General features: G+C 42.8%; 1 long non-coding RNA gene across 1 annotated transcript in view; it reads left to right on the top strand.

The window, feature by feature from the left end:
- Nucleotides 1-19,982, top strand: part of LOC124805347 — a 28,537-nt gene extending 8,555 nt beyond the window's left edge. Inside the window, exons 2-3 of the long non-coding RNA XR_007017445.1 lie at nucleotides 15,402-15,597; nucleotides 19,358-19,982. This is a non-coding gene — a long non-coding RNA (uncharacterized LOC124805347). The remainder of the gene's footprint in view (nucleotides 1-15,401; nucleotides 15,598-19,357) is intronic.
- Nucleotides 19,983-20,219: the final 237 nt, after the last annotated feature.

Here is a 20,219-nt window from a genome sequence, read left to right as displayed (position 1 = left end):
TCTGATTGGTTGGCGTCAGTGGGAAGTACCCAGATAACCCGGACAGTGTAACACTGTGCCAAGATGTGCTGGCCGTGCACCAAGGCATGTTTAGCCACAGGGTGATCCTCATTACCAATAAACACTGTCTGCCTGTGTCCGTTCATGCAAATGGACAGTTTGTTGCTGGTCATTCCCACATAGAAGGCATCACAGTGTAGGCATGTCAGTTGGTAAATCACGTGGTTGCTTTCACACATGGCACTGCCTTTGATCGTGTACACCTTCCGGGTTACAGGACTGGAATAGGTGGTGGTGGGAGGTTGCATGGGACGGGTCTTACACTGGGAGCGGTTACAAGGGTAGGAGCCAGAGGGTAGGGAAGGTGGTTTGGGGATTTCATAGGGATGAACCAAGAGGTTACGAAGGTTAGGCGGACAGCAGAAAGACACTCTTGGTGGAGTGGGGAGGATTTCATGAAGGATGGATCTCATTTCAGGGCAGGATTTGAGGAAGTCGTATCCCTGCTGGAGAGCCACATTCAGAGTCTGATCCAGTCCCGGAAAGTATCCTGTCACAAATTGGGCACTTTTGGGGTTCTTCCGTGGGAGGTTCTGGGTTTGAGGGGATGAGGAAGTGGATCTAGCTATTTGCTTCTGTACCAGGTTGGGAGGGTAATTGTGGGATGCGAAAGCTGTTTTCAGATTATTGGTGTAATGGTTCAGGGATTCAGGACTGGAGCAGATTCGTTTGCCATGAAGACCTAAGCTGTAGGGAAGCGACCGTTTGATATGGAATGGGTGGCATCTGTCAAAATAGAGGTACTGTTGCTTGTTGGTGGGTTTGATGTGGACAGATGTGTGAAGCTGGCCATTGGACATATGGAGGTCAACGTTGAGGAAAGTGGCATGAGATTTGGAGTAGGACCAGGTGAATTTGATGGAACCAAAGGAGTTGAGGTTGGAGAGGAAATTCTGGAGTTCTTCTTCACTGTGAGTCCAGATCCTGAAGATGTCATCAATAAATCTGTACCATACTTTAGAGTGGCAGGCTTGGGTAACCAAGAAGGCTTCCTCTAAGTGACCCATAAATAGATTGGCGTATGAGGGGGCCATCCTGGTACCCATGGCTGTTCCCTTTAATTGTTGGTATGTCTGGCCTTCAAAAGTGAAGAAGTTGTGGGTTCGGATGAAGCTGGCTAAGGTAATGAGGAAAGAGGTTTTAGGTAGGGTAGCAGGTGATCAGCGTGAAAGGAAGTGCTCCATCGCAGCGAGGCCCTGGACGTGCGGGATATTTTTGTATAAGGAAGTGGCATCAATGGTTAAAAGGATGGTTTCCAGGGGTAACAGATTGGGTAAGGATTCCAGGCGTTCAAAAAAGTGGTTGGTGTCTTTGATGAAGGATGGGACACTGCATGTAATGGGTTGAAGGTGTTGATTTATCTAGGCAGAGATACGTTCTGTGAGGGCTTGGTAACCAGCTACAATGGGGCGGCCGGGATGATTGGGTTTGTGAATTTTAGGAAGTAGATAGAAGGTAGGGGTGTGGGGTGTCGGTGGGGTCAGGAGGTTGATGGAGTCAGGTGAAATATTTTGTAGGGGGCCCAAGGTTCTGAGGATTCCTTGAAGCTCCACCTGGACATCAGGAATGGGGTTACCTTGGCAAACTTTGTATGTAGTGTTGTCTGAAAGCTGACACAGTCCCTCAGCCACATACTCCCGACGATCAAGTACCACGGTCGTGGAACCCTTGTCAGCCGGAAGAATGACGAGGGATTGGTCAGCCTTCAGATCACGGATAGCCTGGGCTTCAGCTGTGGTGATGTTGGGAGTAGGATTAAGATTTTTCAAGAAGGAATGAGAGGCAAGGCTGGAAGTGAGAAATTCCTGGAAGGTTTGGAGAGGGTGATTTTGAGGAAGAGGAGGTGGGTCCCGCTGCGACGGAGGACGGAACTGTTCCAGGCAGGGTTCAATTTGGATAGTGTCTTGGGGAGCTGGATCATTAGGAGTAGGATTAGGATTATTTTTCTTCGTGGCAAAGTGATTTTTCCAGCAGAGAGTACGAGTGTAGGACAGTAAATCTTTGATGAGGGCTGTTTGGTTGAATCTGGGAGTAGGGCTATAAAGAACCATCCCAGCATTTGCCTGAAGTAATTTAGCTAAACTACGAAAAACTTGAATCAAGATTGCTGCTTGGGGATTATAGCCTCAGTTCTCTGAATACGAGGCCAGTTTGTTTAAAACAGCACTACCTCATTCGGCGTATCTTGAGTGTACAATTCTGTTTTGTTTATACACTCTTGCGAGAAGTTCTTTAGTAATGTAAAAGACTAGTGATACACTGTTCATTTATTTGTATAGTACCCGTCTTAAGTCCATCTTATACGTATTTTTCAAAAATATTTCACCATTTTATGTTGTTGAAACATTTTCTACATTGACTAATTCTATGAAGGTCTCTTGATTTTTCATAACTCTTGCTTTCATTATCAAGTGCATCATCAAAACAACCTCTCTTTCTTAAAGTGGAACATGTCATTTGTAACAGAGCCTCAATTTTCTGTGCCATTCTTCTGTATATTACTTTTGTCACAATTTGGATGCATGAGCTGTTAAGTTGATTGTACGATGGTGCTCGCATTTGTCTTTGATATCTGTGAAATTGTTGGGATGATATTTTTCTTTAAGTCTAGTGATACGTCTTCAACCTCATAGATTAACACACTAACTTGAATAATCATTTGGTTGGCACATTCCAGTGGATTTAGAAATTTTGAAGGAATGTTATTTATGCCTTCTACCTAGCTTGACTGCAGCTCTTTCAAACTTTTATTCTAATACTGGATCCTTAATGCTTACCAAATTGACAATTACACCCATTTCAGTGGTGTAAGTACTTTTTTCTATTCTGTTCTGAGAATTTTTCAAACCACCCTCGTATTTCATTTCCCAAGTGTCTTCCTTTCTTCCTATGAACCTTTTTCAATTTTTTGTTTCGATTTTGAAGTGTTTCCTCTGCCACCTAGTGTTTTTTCTCACATACCTTCCTTGTGTGTATCTCTCTCTCTCTCTCCAGCTCCTGTGATTACCCCTTCCAAGCTATGACCATTCCTCTACAAATAAACTGCCTACTGTAGTATTCATTATTACAGTATCTACAGCCTCAGCTAATTTCAAAAACATGTTATCATACCCTAATACTTCGGTATCCCACTTCCTTACACATTGACTGTTCACTACATTTTTCTTAATCATTACTGAATTCTTATCTGATCTTATTTCTGTTCCTGGGATGCCCTACAATCCACTACCTGCTTTCTGCTCTTGATATTCTTGAACTGCGTATTTACTGCTGCTAGATGGAATTTATTGCAGAACTCAGGTTCTTTCTACTCTCTCATTCACACTACTAAGCCTTCATTCTCCCTCCACCTTCTACTGCTTTACTTTGTATAATATTCCAATCCCTTACTGTTATAAGATTTTTGTCTTCTATTACGTACTTAGTTACTTATACTTAGTATCAGACTGCTTTTGATTCAGTAATGGTAAGCCTGTCACTGAACTGTTAACAGTAAATCACTATCTCCTTATTTGTAATGGACCCTTTTCTCACTATACCATTTTCTGCTGCTGTTGATGTTATCCCATATTTATCTGACCATAAATAGTTATCTTCTTTCCACTTCACTGACTCTGCCATATCTACATTAAACCTTTGCATTTCTATTTTAAGCTTTTGTAGCTTCCTAATGCTTCTGACATTCTTTGCTCCTACTCATAGAAATTTATGACTTCATTGGTTTTTCTCCACTGAGAGCCCCTTCCCAAGATCTGCTAATCCAAAATTTTTAGCCGATGGAGAAATCATGATGACAATTTTTCAGTTACATACAACACTTCCTGTTCTGGTGTAACAACAAGCGCCGGCACGAAGATCAAGAATGATGTAGCAGAGAGGGTTGTAAGATGACGTCGCACAATAGCACACTTACTAGGATGGCGCCACGACAGCAGCAGCATTTACACAAAGAGAATAAAAGTGACGCGCCAGCTGGTCGCGGGCCACACTTGAAGAGGACAGTAGAAGATGTGCACTAGAAGAGCCGCAGTGATATAAATGATAGCAATGACTTATGAACTTGAGTGATTAACTTGCATAGAAATTGTATATATCAAAGGACATTGATTATTTGCATGTCACCAATTGCTTGCAACCCATCATATAGAAACAGAAGTTAACTACTGTCAATTCAATTTCTGTAATAAACTCCATTAATATGATTTGCTTGTAGGTTGTCTAGCTATATGAGAAAACAGCTTCCTAGGCACCCCATTAGACATGAGTGAGCAGGATCCCACATTTCCTGTTTATGCACATTACGTGTCTTTAATGCAGTGGTTTTCTTTGCCATCTGCATCTTCGTGGCATTGATCGTTGACCCTTTTTTTTCCCTTTAGTGGTAGTTTCCCAACACGAGGACAACTCCGAAACTCTAGCTGTTCGTCACCACTCTTTGGTAATACTGTTGGCAGAATGAGAGTAACTCCTTATATCGGAAGTCGTCAGCCACCATTGTTGATTATTTTAATTAAAAAATCTCAGCAATGGTTGGGATCGATCCTGAAATCCAGGATTTTTGGTTAATAGTCAAAGTCGCAACTTCCTAGATCACCACCACCATTAAGATGGACATGCAAAAAAGTGAAACAATGTTAAGCGAATGTAGTCATATAAAATCATGTAATGCTCAAGGTTTAAGAAATTACACACTAAATGCAGTAGAGTTTTTACCATTTGGGGAGCAAAATAACCAACAATGGCAGAAGTAAAGAGGACATAAAATGAGAGACTTTTGATAACAACAAAATCTTCCCTGAAAAAGAGAGTCTATACCCTCATTAATCCTAGTCTATACCCTCACTAATCCAGTGCACACGAGTGCCGGATTAGAGGAAGTGCCAGACTATTGAGTGTCTGAAATTTAGTTGAAATACATATTTTATTAAACCCTAAGATACACTCAGTTTCATAGAAAACTTAGTCCATGGGTGTGTACATGTGCAGTAGTACCACTCATTATGAAACATCCTGAATTTTTAGTTGTCAAATGATGATACACGACAGAGACATGCTTCCTCACACGATCACTTTACAAGCATTATATCAGTACTGCTACATAAGGTACTACAGGAAGATGTCTCCAGATTCAGCACCAACAATTGTAGAAATATTTATGCTTTCTCCTCCTATGTTCTCTTCTTCATCACTACTTTCCTGCGTGCTTTTGGTTATTGTTTTATCCGTTAAAGTTTGGTCTATTTCACAGTTTTCCTCATTCAGCTACTCAGCAACATCTTTGTCAGTTTCATCTCCTCCTGGAAGTGTGTGGAACATGTCAATGTACAAAGTGTCAGGGATTAATGATCCTGTTCAAAAGAGAGGTGTAGAGTGCGTGGAATACATGAGAATCTTTGACTTCAAGACTTTGTTACGGGATGGAGAGGTCCTGTTTTTTGGTTTTTCTTTTATAACTCAGAAATGGTGCACTGCAGAAAAAAATCTTCCAGATAAAAATGAAAGCTAATTAAATTTATTATAAATCTGTATCAGTGAACACAGCAGGAGTCTGGTGTGTGGAGGCAGAGATTGAGGTGATGCATAGTACTTCACTACTGTCGCACGTCACTCGAAACACTGGAGGGTGAGATGGGAAGCTCAGGGGGGAGTGTCAGCTCACTGAAAGATGAGGCTGAGGCTGCAGAAGGTTGGGAGGGGCCACTGTGCAGGTCCAGAGGGATGGTTGGTGCATTCTGAGTAAGGTAATCAGAGAGTGACCGAGACTGTTTGATATTTGCCTTTACATATGATATTGAAGGTGTTCTGTTCACAAGTGAGGACATTGTGAGCGTCCAAGTAAGGAGGCTGGAGTGATGAGTGAACACAGTTGTCGTGGAGCATCACATAATCACAAGTAGCCAGTTCTTTGTGAACGAAAACACACGGTGGAGAATGTGGCTGTGGAGGTGGCGTATGGATGTGAGCATGTACGCGATCGACCAATGCCAGAAACTCATCATCCTGTGTTGGGAGAAAGAGAGGCAACGAATTTTCTGTAACATGATATGTGCGATAGGCTATGATATCACGATCGACGAAGCTTTCCAGTCCAGATACATTAGGTACGCCTGTACCACCACGTACAATTGCAACTGTTAACCATCCGTTCCCATGGGTAAAGGAATCATTGATGTCGATGCTGAAGTTGAGTCTGCAACCACAGAAGACAGCGGGTCCATCCAATAGCGAATGTGCAGCGACAGATTTGATGACATTCCTTTTCTTGTCGGCAGCTGAAGTAGTCATTTCGACGTCCTCAATTGTTTTATATATTGTCTGTCTTGCACGACGACAATATCTTCTGTAAGGGGCTTACTGTGCAAGACATTTGCGAGTGACACCTGGAGATCCTCCTTGTAAGCAGTGTGTATCCCTAAAAGGGTCCACAGTAGCACTTCCTATCAGGAACTGCACAGCACATGATTGCCTCCTTAAGTGTGTGGTGTCACCATTCCAAGTGACCATTGCTCTGTGAGTGGTAAGCGATGGTGTGAAATTTGTTGACACCACACAGTTCACAAAGTTTTTAGGAGCATGAGAACTGAAACTGGTGGTTCTAGTCAGTAGTAATTGAGGAGGTGCCGCTGAAACAGGCAATCCAGGAATTAACAGAAGCATGGGTGACTGTTTTGGCCATAATGTCGGAGAGGGGAGTGGCTTCAACCGACCTTGTAACTCGGTCAATGATAGAATGTAATGTAAACCATCAGAGGGCAGTAGTGATCCTACAATGTAAATGTGAATGTGGCAGAGGCGACCCTTGCAGAGGCTGTATTGTCCCAGAGGGGGCCAAGCAAGCCACCCCGCCGTACTCCCCTGACGCAGGATACATGCCCATGCCCAATGCAGCAATCATTTTCTATTCCTGGATAATAAAATATTCAGTAATTAGATTTGTGGTAGCGTCAATGATAACTGACATGTGAGCATTGGGCACTAGGTAATCCAGTGTAACAGTGTGCATGTGAGGACATTCTTGAGTGACTCAAAAGCTACGATCATATTTTTCATACAGGGCACCTTCATATCACCTGAGATTTTCTTGCCCATGAGAGAGTCAGTAAAGGGGGGGCCTGGATAGAGTAGCATGTCAGAGGTGGCGGTGGTAGAAATTTATGATACAAAGAAATGTATGTAGTTCACTGTAAACCATAGATAAAGGTAGGTTGTGATTGAGCCCACTCTTGTCAGATTTCGTTCAGATGCCGTCAGACAAAATGGTATAATCAAGGAAGGTGCCACTGTCACATGTCAGGTGTGACTTTTCATTTTTGATTTTGACACCGTTGTGGTGCAGCATCACCTGGATCTGTCACAGGTTCTGTTCATGCTCCTCAATGGTAGAAGAAAAACTCAAAATGTCGTAAAGGTAAGCATATGCAAATGGCAGGTAGAACAAGAGTGAGTCAATAAATCTGTGCCATGTTTGGGCCACATTATTGAGGCTATAAGGGATGTGAAGAAATCGTGTTGGAGAGCTGGATATAAATCACAAATAGCTTGTGCCAACCATGCAGATGCAGTGTCAATCTGTTGCTGTAGTGAACTTGAAGAGCATCGATGACAGATCACTCGAGCAGAAACTGGACTAGTGAGACAGTGAGCTGTACTGATAACATAGAGCACTTGGAGAGGGATTGTGGGAAAGGATCTTGTACAGGCAGCTTGTAATAGGCAGTGCCGACTGTTCGGAATTATTGTGTCAGATGCATGGTGTAGCAGTGAAGCCAACTGTACACTGGATGAAAGTAGAAAATGTCTTAAGAAGTCAATGATGAGCACCGACTCATCAACATCAGTGATGTGAAATGTTCATAGCAAAAACAGTTTGGACTTGAGATGGATCCAGAAATCTGCAGTGCTGAGGACTGTGATGCAGGAGTTATTCACCACGCATAATATCAGTTTAGTAGGGAATGTGCGAGATGGGGCCAGTGCCATAGGTATAACACTAGCCTCCGACCAGTATCAATGAGAAATCAGAGATGTGACGTGCAGTCCATAATCTAGACAATGGCTGCCGGAAGATGAAGAGGCGTTCGCCAATTGTTGTTTGATGAGGCTCGATGTAGGAGCGGCATGGATGGGGGCACCTAAACCGATCCACACTCAGAATTTAATGTGCAGGGCAGGTGGCAGTTCCAAGTGGCATCTTAAAATGTAGCGTGGACCAGCTGAGGGGGTACAGGGGGGTGAGTAAGCCATGCCATGTGTTTGTCCTCTTTTGGATTCTGTGGGGAGGTGTCCTGCTGTTCAGCTGCTTCCTCAGATGCAGGTAGTTCACAAAAGTTACCACCAGGTGGCTATGTCGACATGGGTAGCTGTGTCCTCCACTTGGTCTCTGGCAGAGGCTTAGTAAAATGGAGTGGGGAGGTTGCCTGCAGGTCCAACATTAACATCTGAATGGCCGTTTGAGCTAACCAGAATGTGTCTGTGTTGTAGGATGCTATGTGCTTGATACATGAGGTGAAACATATTTTCCAGTGGGTTGGAAGCATGTGACATTAATTGTAACTGCAATTCATATGGGAGTTTGACGACCCACATTGTCCAAAACACAATGTCCACCATGAAATCAACGTGCAAATGTGCCGCATAAGTTGGCATGGGGTCCTAGATTCTAAGTTCTTGTCGTATATGATATGGTGCACGACCTTGGAAGAGGAACATAACAAAAAATCCCTCAATACGCAAGCTAACATTACTTACTTAGAAAGAACCACTATCCACTACTTAAAAATTGATGCTGATGTATGCCCTGCCTGCTGACAAAGGCTCTACCACTGTGCTTTTGAATCACAGGGATTACCTGGCAAAAGTACTCCGTAGCTGTCAGTTTTGTCTGCCTACAAACCCAGTCACAGTGACCCCATTCAAGAAATCCAACGGGATCTCCAGTCTCTCCTCAAATCCTTAGTTCTGTCTCAGAACCTCTCCCCTTAGTCTCTCCCTCTCCCTCTCCCTCTCCCTCTCCCTCTCCCTCTCCCTCTCCCTCTCCCTCTCCCTCTCCCTCTCCCTCTCCCTCTCCCTCTCCCTCTCCCTCTCCCTCTCCCTCTCCCTCTCCCTCTCCCTCTCCCTCTCCCTCTCCCTCTCCCTCTCCCTCTCCCTCTCCCTCTCCCTCTCCCTCTCCCTCTCCCTCTCCCTCTCCCTCTCCCTCTCCCTCTCCCTCTCCCTCTCCCTCTCCCTCTCCCTCTCCCTCTCCCTCTCCCTCTCCCTCCCCCTCTCCCTCCCCCTCTCCCTCCCCCTCCCCCTCCCCCTCTCCCTCTCCCTCTCCCCCTCCCCCTCCCCCTCCCCCCCTACCATTCCCCACTCCTCCTGGCACTTGTACCACTCCCTACACCCGTATCGCTCCCCGCACCCCGTGTCGCTCCCCACACTCCTACTTCCTATGTGCTTCTTGAAATCCATAAACCCAACCATCAGGATGCCCCATTTTGGCTGGTTAATGTGGCCCTACTGAGAGAATCTCTGCTCTCGTAGGCCAACACCTTCAGCCTGTTATCTGCAACCTGTCCACCTATGTAAGACACCAACCATCCACAGTTTCTATTCCTTTACCACATGGTGCCCTGCCCATCACATTTGATGCCATCCTTCTTTACACCAATTCCCTATAGCACATTTAAAATTATTTGCAACTTTTGACAGTTCAGTATGCAGCCAATGAAGAGAAGCTTAGTTGCCAGGGTGTGCTGAACACATCGGCAGGTGACGATAATGTCAGGCCTATTCGGCATGGAACCTGACAGTCTCACTTGACTGTGTAAACAAGAAGTTGTGCAAGCCGGCTAAACTGTAATATTTCTCAAATTATTGTAAAGAAACCATTAGCTAAAAACATCTGATTCTCACACATCTTGTAGTTTCATCAGCTTCATGATGAACTTTGTATTATTCTATTAATGTTCATAATTGATATTTCAATATTAGATAAACCACTGCAAGAAATTCTTAAAGTTTGCAGTGAAAAATAGGGGTTGCTATGAATTTGCATTTGATGCATGTTACATCATATGTTGCTGCATATAAAACATAGATAAAATATGTAATTATTCTTTAAACTTAGAGGTATATCACTATCTGTCTCCAGGCTCAAGAAAACGGAACGTATGTAAAGAGCGCTCTGTCACGAACACACGCGCAAGTGAAAAAGCCAGAATGAAAAATTCATAGATCTCTCATGTCTCATAAATGGTGTGAGATATCAAAACAAGACTTTGGCAAATGATAGCACACAAAGTGGAAAGATCTTTGCCATATGATTTATATGTGAAACTTACACATCTGTGACATTCAAGCAATTACAAATCTACAAAATTGTTAATGCTTTCGTGGCCACTTGTTGACAAACTGCCTATTGGCTTCTGTCTCGGGTTCTTCGGCCGACGTTCATCTAATGATTTTTCTGACGTTTCGCCAGCACGAGTGGCTGGCATTGTCAAAGCTTCACCCTCCATTGCCGGTGGTGAACTGGAGCTGAGCTCGCGGCCACAGACTATATGTACCTGGCGCGCCAACGTCCGAGGGCTTCTCCGCGGTCCTTTCCAGTGCGGTTCTCCTCTTGCTACCTGCGACGGTCGTTCGCTGCAGTACGGGAAGCCAGGATTCGTTTACCTTAAGGCTTTCCTCTTTCTTGTTGAAACTGTTCGCGTGTTTTTGTATTTCTACAGCTTCTCTAAACAAGCGCGTGTGATAGTGCTTCTCTACAGCCAGAACTTCCGTGTCGGCGAATTTTATTACGTGGTCGGTCTCATTCAGTGCGTGCTCTGCCATGGCCGATTTCTCCACCTGCCCCAACCTGCAATGTCGCTTATGCTCTTTGATCCTGGTGTTAATGGATCGTCCAGTCATTCCGACATAAACTTTTCCGCATGTGCATGGTATACGGTATATTCCCGACATTGCAAGTGGGTCTCTTTTCTCCTTCGCCGATCTAAGACACTCTTTGATCTTCCTTGTCGGTTTGAAAATCGTCTTTACGCCATGTTTGCGCAATATACGGCCGATTCTGTCCGTCACTCTGGGAATGTATGGCAGAAAGGCCGTACCCGACATTTCTTTTTCTTGTTCCTTACTTCGCCAGGTGTTCGGCTCTTTACACTTCTAATGTAATTTGTGGAGTACCCATTGCTCCTCAGAACAGTTTCCAGGTGTTGCATTTCTCGTTTGAGGTGTTGCGGCTCACATATTCGTCCTGCTCTCGTTACGAGCGTACTAATCATGCCTCTTTTCTGGCTCGGGTGGTGGTTTGACAGTTTGTGCAGGTATCGGTCCGTGTGTGTCGGTTTTCGATACACGCTGTGTCCCAGGTTTTCGCCGTCCCTTGTGACCAGCACATCTAGAAATGGCAGTTTCTTGTCTTTTTCTACTTCCATGGTAAATGTTATGTTGGCATGGAGGCTGTTCAAACAGCCACGTAATAAAATTCGCTGACACGGAAGTTCTGGCTGTAGAGAAGCACTATCACACGCTGTAGAAATACAAAAACACGTGAACAGTTTCAACAAGAAAGAGGAAAGCCTTAAGGTAAACGGATCCTGGCTTCCCGTAGTGCAGCGAACAACCGTCGCAGGTAGCAAGAGGAGAACCGCACCGGAAATGAGCGCGGAGAAGCCCTCGGACGTTGGCGTGCCAGGTACATATAGTCTGCGGCCGCGAGCTCGGCTCCAGTTCACCACCGGCAATGGAGGGTGAAGCTTTGACAATGCCAGCCACTCGTGCTGGCGAAACGTCAGAAAAATCATTAGATGAACGTCGGCCAAAGAACCCGAGACAGAAGCCAATAGGCAGTTTGTCAATTACAAATCTTTTCAATGAAATGATATTAGTTTCAAGGACCATTGATAGCTGGTGAAACAAGAATTTCTGTGAGTTTTGCAACAATGAAAATGAAGAAGTTACAGATTTATTTTTATACTGAGAGTGAGCTTTTTTATGACTATTAACCCGTCTTACCCTCAGTTGCTAGTTCAACAATGCACTGTTTCATGATTCTGTCACAGCTACAACTGCATTTGATTGTTAGTAAGATGAATATTTGTAATAACTGCTGTGTTTTGGCAAAAGAAGCAGATTTTGACATAGCAACAAGAGAAGTTACATATTACTCAAAACTTATCACAGTCCTTCACAAATCCCTCCCCTCACTTACCTTCTTGGTATGGATGACAACTCAGGACCACTCCTAAGGTGTAACATTTGTAATGGCTCCTTTTGTCTGCATTTCAATACCTCACTGCACTTAAATTTCTTGTTGCTTTTTGTCACATTACTTTTCGCCAAGGTCCATATATTCTCAGCTATCTTTAAATGAGCATGATACGGAGGAAGCCTGTTTAAACTATTCCCTTAGTGTTAGCTAGTTTGTTGACCTGGTTGCATGGAATGTTTGGCTTGTACAACATTACAAGTTCCAGTAACTCTGTCTTGTATATGCTATGTTCAGCTTTATCCATCACAGCAGAGTGGTATGTGCATTGTCCATTACTATTGTCGAATTCATAGGTATGTTTCACAGCAGAACATTATCCTCACAGCCAGCGAACGTGTTCTTGGTCAACAACTTTTAATGCGAACCTCGTGCTCAGAAGTGCTGCACTGTTGTTATTAATGTAATGCCAACACAAACACTTGTCCACAATACCTGACAGCTGCAGAACACTTCAACACCAGAAAATACCACTTTACTGTGAAAGCTGATGAATACAGATATGCATCTAACATGCAACACTAAGAGCTGTTGTTTACCCACAGCTCAGCAACAGGGGCGATCTACTGACTCAACAACTGGTGGTGTGGTAGGGAATCCAGCTGGTCATTGGTACTGGTATTACCTGAGTAACGACGTCACATCCCCTCTGGTGAGCCAAATGTCAAAAGTCACAACTGATTTGAAATGTGCTATAATGTTCATGGACTTGCTGCTATTGAACACTATCTTTCCCAATGCCTAATGGGTACCTACAACCTCCTTTCCGGTCACCATGACCAACTATATCATCATCCACAATTACTTCACCTCTGAAGGCATCACATACAAACAAATCTGTGATAAGGCAATGGGACCCACAAGGCATCATCCTTTGACAGCCTATTCATGGACTATCTAGAGGAATCCTTCCTAACCACCAGAATCCTAAACCCCTCACCGGTTCAGATTTGCTGGAGAGATCTTTGTGAAATGGATCAAAGATGGGACACCCTGTCCACATTCCTCCAGAACCTCAACACCTTCTTTCCCATTCACTTCACCTGGTCCTCCTCAACCCAACAAGCCACAGTCCTCAATGTTGACCTCCATCTCAAAGATGGCTACATCAGTACCTCCATCCATATTGAACCTACCAACCACCAGCAGTACCTCCACTTCGACAGCTGCCACCCATTCCATACCAAGAAGTCCCTTCCACGCAGTCTAGTCACCCGAAGCCGTCTCATCTGCAGTGATGAGCAGTCTGTCTTCAGATACACCAAGGGTCTCACTGAGGTCTTAACAGGCTGAAATTACTCTCCCAACCTTGTACAAAAACAGTTCTCTTGTGCCTTATCTCTCCAGTCACCCAATTCCTCTCAAGGTCCCACTATCCAGCCACAAAGGAGCATTCCTCTTGTGACTCAGTACCACCCAGGACTTTAGCAATTTAATTATATTTACTACCAGGATGTCAACTACCTCTTATTATGCCCTGAAATAGGAATATCCTTCCTACCCCTCCCACAGTGGTATTCTGCCACCCACTGAACCTACACAATATCCTCTTCAATACCTGCTCCCCCTACTCCAAACCCCTTGGCTCATGGCTCGTATATCCCAGTAGCAGACCAGGATGCCCAGGCCCCTTACATCTCTGACCCGTACATCCTCCCATCATCACGTACTCCAGTCCAATCATAAGCATCACCTATCCCATCAAAAGCAGGGCTATCTGTGAAAGCAGTCATGTGATCTACAGTCTAAGATGCAACCACTGTGCTTCTTACTGGGTAGACCTGACAACCAGCCAGCACTCTGTCTGCATGAATGGTCGCTGACAAACTATGGACAAGAGACAGCTGGACCACACAGTTGCCAAGCACACTGCTCAACACAATGTTCTTCATTTCATTTACTGCTTCACAACTTGTGCCATGTGGATCCATCCTACCAATGCCAGCTCTTCCATACTGCACAGGTGGAACTGTTCCTGCATATATCCAACATTTCCGTTAACCCCCTGGCCTCAGTCCTCGTTAGTCCCTGTCCTTCACCCACTTTCCCTGCTCCCATTTCAACACTACACAGCCTTCCGTTGCACCAATGCACCCACAGTCCCTTTACTTCTCCCCTTTTCCATTCTCTTTTGCCTCTCACCCCTGTCTAACCTCCTGACTTTATCTAGCTGCCCTACTCATCCTGGATTTTTCATTGTTTGATTTTGTGCTACCTTCCCATTAATAGTTACCGCTCGTGCTACATGGATTCAAAGCCTGTTAAGTGTGGTCTTATGCCAGCCTGCTGCTTCAACTGACCCCAGTATGTTTAAGGTACACACAATGGTCTCCTTAGATGTGATGAATGCAAATTTTGCAATATATTAAAATTTTATGATGCTGCTCCAGAAGAGCGAAACATGACAATAAAAGTATTGTTCATAGTATGTCATGTTATATTTAATGCTTTCCTTACCTGTCCTGCTGTAGGCCTGTGTGTTCTCATGCGTATGTCGACAGCCGCTACAAATGTGACATGACCTTTCTCTGCTTTACTATTGCCGCGGAAAAAATACATATTTTTCACAAGTCATGCTTGTGAATAAAGCTCTACCCACAAACACTGCAACATGCTACACATCCGATTTATAATTAAGCCTCGTGATCCAAAACAAATCTACTTACACATTACACCTGTCAACTATCGCAAAATAGAATGTTTGCAATCAAGCGTGTTTTTTTTATGAACATAGTTTGCATACAGATAGGGGGCTGATGAATCTACAATTCAAAAACTGAGCACTACTCGGCTAACACCAATAAAGTGAATGTTTGAAATTACTGAGAGAGAGAGGAAGGCAAGTAAATGAATCAGGAAACAGTGTGGAGTGGAAAACAGAATTATGACTGTAAAGTAAAGTAAAGTAGATAAAACATTGTTGGCTTGGAAACCCTTATGGATAGGTTAAATTGACTAGTAGGAAATGCTTATTTTTTTGCTGCACACTGTGGCTGCTTTGCTTACAAATATGAAAGTTGTGTAATATATGTATTTGTGAATCATAGATGAGTTTAATGAATGTGCGTATAGTGTGGTGTTGTGTGTGTTGTAGGATGATAATGACGAGAGAAGGAAGAGTGTGGAACCCAGTACTGCCACACAGCCTACACGCCTCGAATAGCACCAAAGGGACTGCCAAGCTTAATGTCTCCATCAATCAGATGGATCACCAACATGTCACATGCCCTCACTTAATAACTGAGGAGAGGTTTGGAATTTAATCCAGGACACTAGCGCAAAGTCTGATGGTAAGGAAATGTACCCTGCCACATCTAACTCACCTTGCTGGCAGAGTACTGGCTGTGAAAATTTCATCTCCCCCCAGGATTTGAACACACACACACACACACACACACACACACACACACACACACACACACACACACTTCTGAGTCGAGCACCACCACACAGGTGTGCTTTAGTGACCTCCACTACAGGGGCTGGTGTTGTCACTGAAATGAAAATGAAATGAAGATAAGTGGAACGTGAATTGAAATCAATGGATGGCACATGCACTATGGAAGTTCTTTACTGAATGCAAGAAAGACTGTGAAGAGAATCTAACAGAAGGTGGATGGACAACATCAGAAATCTTGAAAACATACATAGTGATATGGATCTATCTTCTTGAAGACCGCAGTGTCTGCAAAAATACAGAAGAGGTCTGCATCTATGAAGCGCAAAGAACTGGTTGACATGAATGATCATCAGAAGTACGTATAACATTGAGGAAATAGCTAATAATAATTTCTTACTGTTAGTATACAGGTACTTTCTTGACTCACTTCACTGAAGGATCACATTTATGATGGAACATGATGATCAAGTACACTAATTAATGAACAAATGCTGATTTCCACCAAGGTAGCAGAAGATCTACAAGCTGTTAAAATTGTGAAGTGGTATACCCGGTGAACCCATACACTACAGACAAAATTTCAGAAATAGTTCAGGAGCATTTTCTAAGTATTTTTAGAACAAGGGGGCCATGATCTCATGTGGCTCAATACAAAGTAATTTAATTGTGTGTGATTTCTTACTCCCCTTTACAGTGAGGTGACAAAAATTGTGGGATTAGTGAAATGCAAACATACAGATGGCGGCACTTTCATGTACACAATGTATAAAAGGGCAATGTATTGGTGGAGCTGTCATTTGTACTCTGATAATTCATGAGAAAAGGATTTCGATGTGATTATGGCCGCACATCGGGAATTAACAGACTCTAAACGCAGAATGGTAGTTGGAGCCACATGCATGGGACATTCCATTTCGGAAATCCTAGGGAATATGGTGAACAGTGTCAAAGATGTACCGGAAATACCAAATTTTAGGCATTACCTCTCACCATGGACAACGCAATGGCCGATGGCCTTCATTTAACGACTGAGAGCAGTCTTTGTTGCACAGAAGAGAGTTATCAGGATTATGAGTAGAGTGCATTCTAGATCTTCTTGCAGAAATTTATTGAAACGGCTGGGGATCCTCACCATGCCTTGTCAATACATCTTGTCACTAATGTGCTTCGTGAACAAAAATTATGCAATTTACAAAATGAGTAGTGCGTGCCATGATCACAATACAAGAAGAAAATATGATCTTCACATAGATTTAAAAGATCTCGGGATGGTACAGAAAGGAGTTCATTATTCAAATATAAAAGTGTTCAATAAACTTCCTGTCCATATCAAATCAGTCATTGGGGATCATACTAAATTCAAAACAGAGCTAAAACTTTATGTTTTGGATAATTCTTTCTATTCTTTACAGGAATTCTTTGATAATGTGTAATACTTCTTGAATTTGTGTTTAATTTCATGCATTTCTAATAGAACTGATTATGTAGACTAGCATATCACTTGTTAGCTGAATATTTTTAGATGAATTACTTTAAATTTGTTTATGTAATGATCTATGTCATTACTGTACTATTATCTGTCTTGTTATCTAAATTTTTGTGTGTAATTATTTGACATGTGGATGTCTTTTTTCATGTATCTGCTTATATATGTTAAATTGGTTGCCTCATGATCATCTACATGTGGCTATTTCTGTAATAACCTGACACGTTCTACATCCTAGCGATACATTCGCGTCAAGGATCCACAGAACTCGAAAATAAATAAATAAAAGTGTTGCGTGGAGTTGTCAGTGCTAACAGACAAGTAACATGTCTTGAAATAGATGTGGTAATCAATGTAAAATGTACGACAAACATATCCATTAAGAGTGTGGTGAAACATGGCGTTAATGGGCTATGTCAGCAGACAACTGATGTGAGTGCCTTTGTTAACAGTAAAATATCACCTGCAGTGTCTCTCGTGACCATATCGGTTGGACTACAGACAACTGGAAAACTGTGGCCTTGTCAGACGAGTCCTGAAGTCAGTAGGTAAGAGCTGATGGTAGGGTTACCATGTTGCGAAGACCCCAGGAAGCCATGGAACCAAGTTCTCAACAAGGCACAGTTCAAGGTGGTGGTGGTGGAGGCTGCATAATGGTGTGGGGAGTGTTTATAAAGAATTGACTGGGTCCTCTTGTCCAAGTGAACCAATGATTGACTGCAAATGGTTAATTTTTATGGATGGCAGTGCACATTATCACCGGACCAACATTGTTCACGATTGGTTTGAAGAACATTAGGGACAGTTTGAGTGGATGATTTGGCTACCGAGATCACCCGATAAGAATCCCATTGAACATTTATGGAACATACTCAAAAGGTCAGTTAATGCATAAAATCCTGTACTGGCAGCATTTTCACAATTATGGACGTCAATAGAGGTAGCATGGCCCAATATTTCAGTAGGGAACTTCCAACAACTTGCTGAGTCCATGCTATGTCAAATTGCTGCACTGTGCCAGGCATCAGGAGGTCCGACACGATATTAGGAGGTATCCCATGAGTTTTGTCACCTCACTGTATCTATATATTTGTAGTACACTGAAAATCCTACACAACAGTGCAAGTACCGATGGTATGTGCTGTGTGTCACGTTTGGAAACAAACTTGTTCCAGTCACTCACAGTAGTTGTTGTTGACAAAAGTAAACCCAACTTTATACTATACCCTCAAGCTTGCATTCGGTTCTGTCTCCGACTTCTAGTGATGCAAAGCAGTATGTCTCGGTTTATCAATTAAGAGTTGGCCTATTATGCACCTCAGTTGTGTGTTGATTCACTGTATGCAATGGAAGTGCGGCAAAACAACACTATGCTGAGATTTTTCTGCAGCAACAGCAACCAAATAACATAACGCTTGCATCTGCACATACACCAGAACGGTCTAGCAAAACTGCTTTAGGCCTTAACGTGTAAAACATGACAGCTAAAAACTGTTTCCAAAATTCAGTTACCTTCTTCTGGAGGTTACATCTAATGCGAATGTAGCAATATGCACTTATGAGATACTGGATCATTCTATGTTATGTCGACTGCATATTATAAGCATTTTCAGTGTTGTGGAGGCATTTTTATACAAATTCGGTAGTAAATCGAATAAATAATAATTACATTATTACTCTGTAACAAGCCATCGGGGAAGGCGGGTCTCTTTTTTCCAAAATGTTCCGAAAATATCATTGAAGAAGCACCAAAATTTTGTTGGAGTTCAGATTTACCCAATATACTAAATGCCCTGGGAAAGCCAATCTATTTCTGAAGTTTGTTGATGTTTATAAATTACCATAATTTTAGGTTTTTACCTCGGAAATTATATTCCTCCTCGTGTGAAACTATCTGACAACAATGGTCCCTCCTGCCAAAACAACTATAAAACTGTCCAACATACAATCTTTGTAATCCATATTGAAAGTAGCAGAGATGTAGATATGGTGAGGGAGGGGGGGGGGGGGGGCGGGGGGTTGTCCAAGCCCCTCCCCTCCCCCTCCCCCTCCCCCCAGAGCCAAGAAGGCTTTCTTTTTACCTGTGTTTAAAGCCGCTCATGTTAAAATGGCAGATATTAATTATAATTAATATGAGAATAAATTCTGTCTGTTAATCACTTAGGCTCTACAATGACTGCAAGGAGCGTTGGATTCCAAAGTTTGGCAGCAGCGAGAAGTGCCACGAAGTCTGTTAAGTTGCAATGCTAACAATTTTTTGCGCTCTCCAAATCCATTGATCTAACAACGGTAGCACCACAGTGTAATGAGTCACGACACTCCATCTCGTTTTTTGCACTAAACGGTTTAATTATGATTCTCTTGTAACATACAGACATGTATTAAATAATGTTGTTTACCTTCAACAAAAAATTGATACTAAACACCAGAAAACCTGACCATTTACAGAAAGACATCTATCTATCCAACACAGTAAGAGTTTTCTGCGCTACACTTTCAATCAAAGCAGTGAATGTGGAACGTAGGAAACCTATATGGAATGTAATACCTAGATTATTTAACACCTCAAATAAGCCATCACAACTGTTACCTTACGGAAAAACCATACAGGTATGATGATAAATCATAAAAAAGCAACAAAACTGCTTCCCAACATAGGAGAAACCAATTCCACAATTGTCGCTAAATTGAGCCACGAACGGCAAGAGTATACAACACATTCGCTTTTGAAGCAAAAGTGATTACATGACAAAAACATTCATGTATTATAAAGTAGAGTGAAGCATAAGAAAGGGGTAATCATTGGACTCATAAAAATTTTAAGTGTTAAGGAAAGTACCTATGATAACAACAACAGACATCTACAGAAACACATGCTTCTTGTGCATTAAATGTGTTAATATTCTCTTGCTTTCAGCGGAATAAGCCACAAATATAGACATATTCAAGAATATTTCTTCATGAATGAGCTATGTGTTATATGTTTGTTTATTAGCTGTTCAGCATGTTTACCATGCAATTGGCTT

The sequence above is a fragment of the Schistocerca piceifrons genome, chromosome 7, assembly GCF_021461385.2.
Source record: "Schistocerca piceifrons isolate TAMUIC-IGC-003096 chromosome 7, iqSchPice1.1, whole genome shotgun sequence".
Lineage (NCBI taxonomy): Eukaryota > Metazoa > Arthropoda > Insecta > Orthoptera > Acrididae > Schistocerca > Schistocerca piceifrons.
Note: the sequence above shows the minus strand (reverse complement) of the source record. Positions and strands in the feature narration are given on the sequence as shown.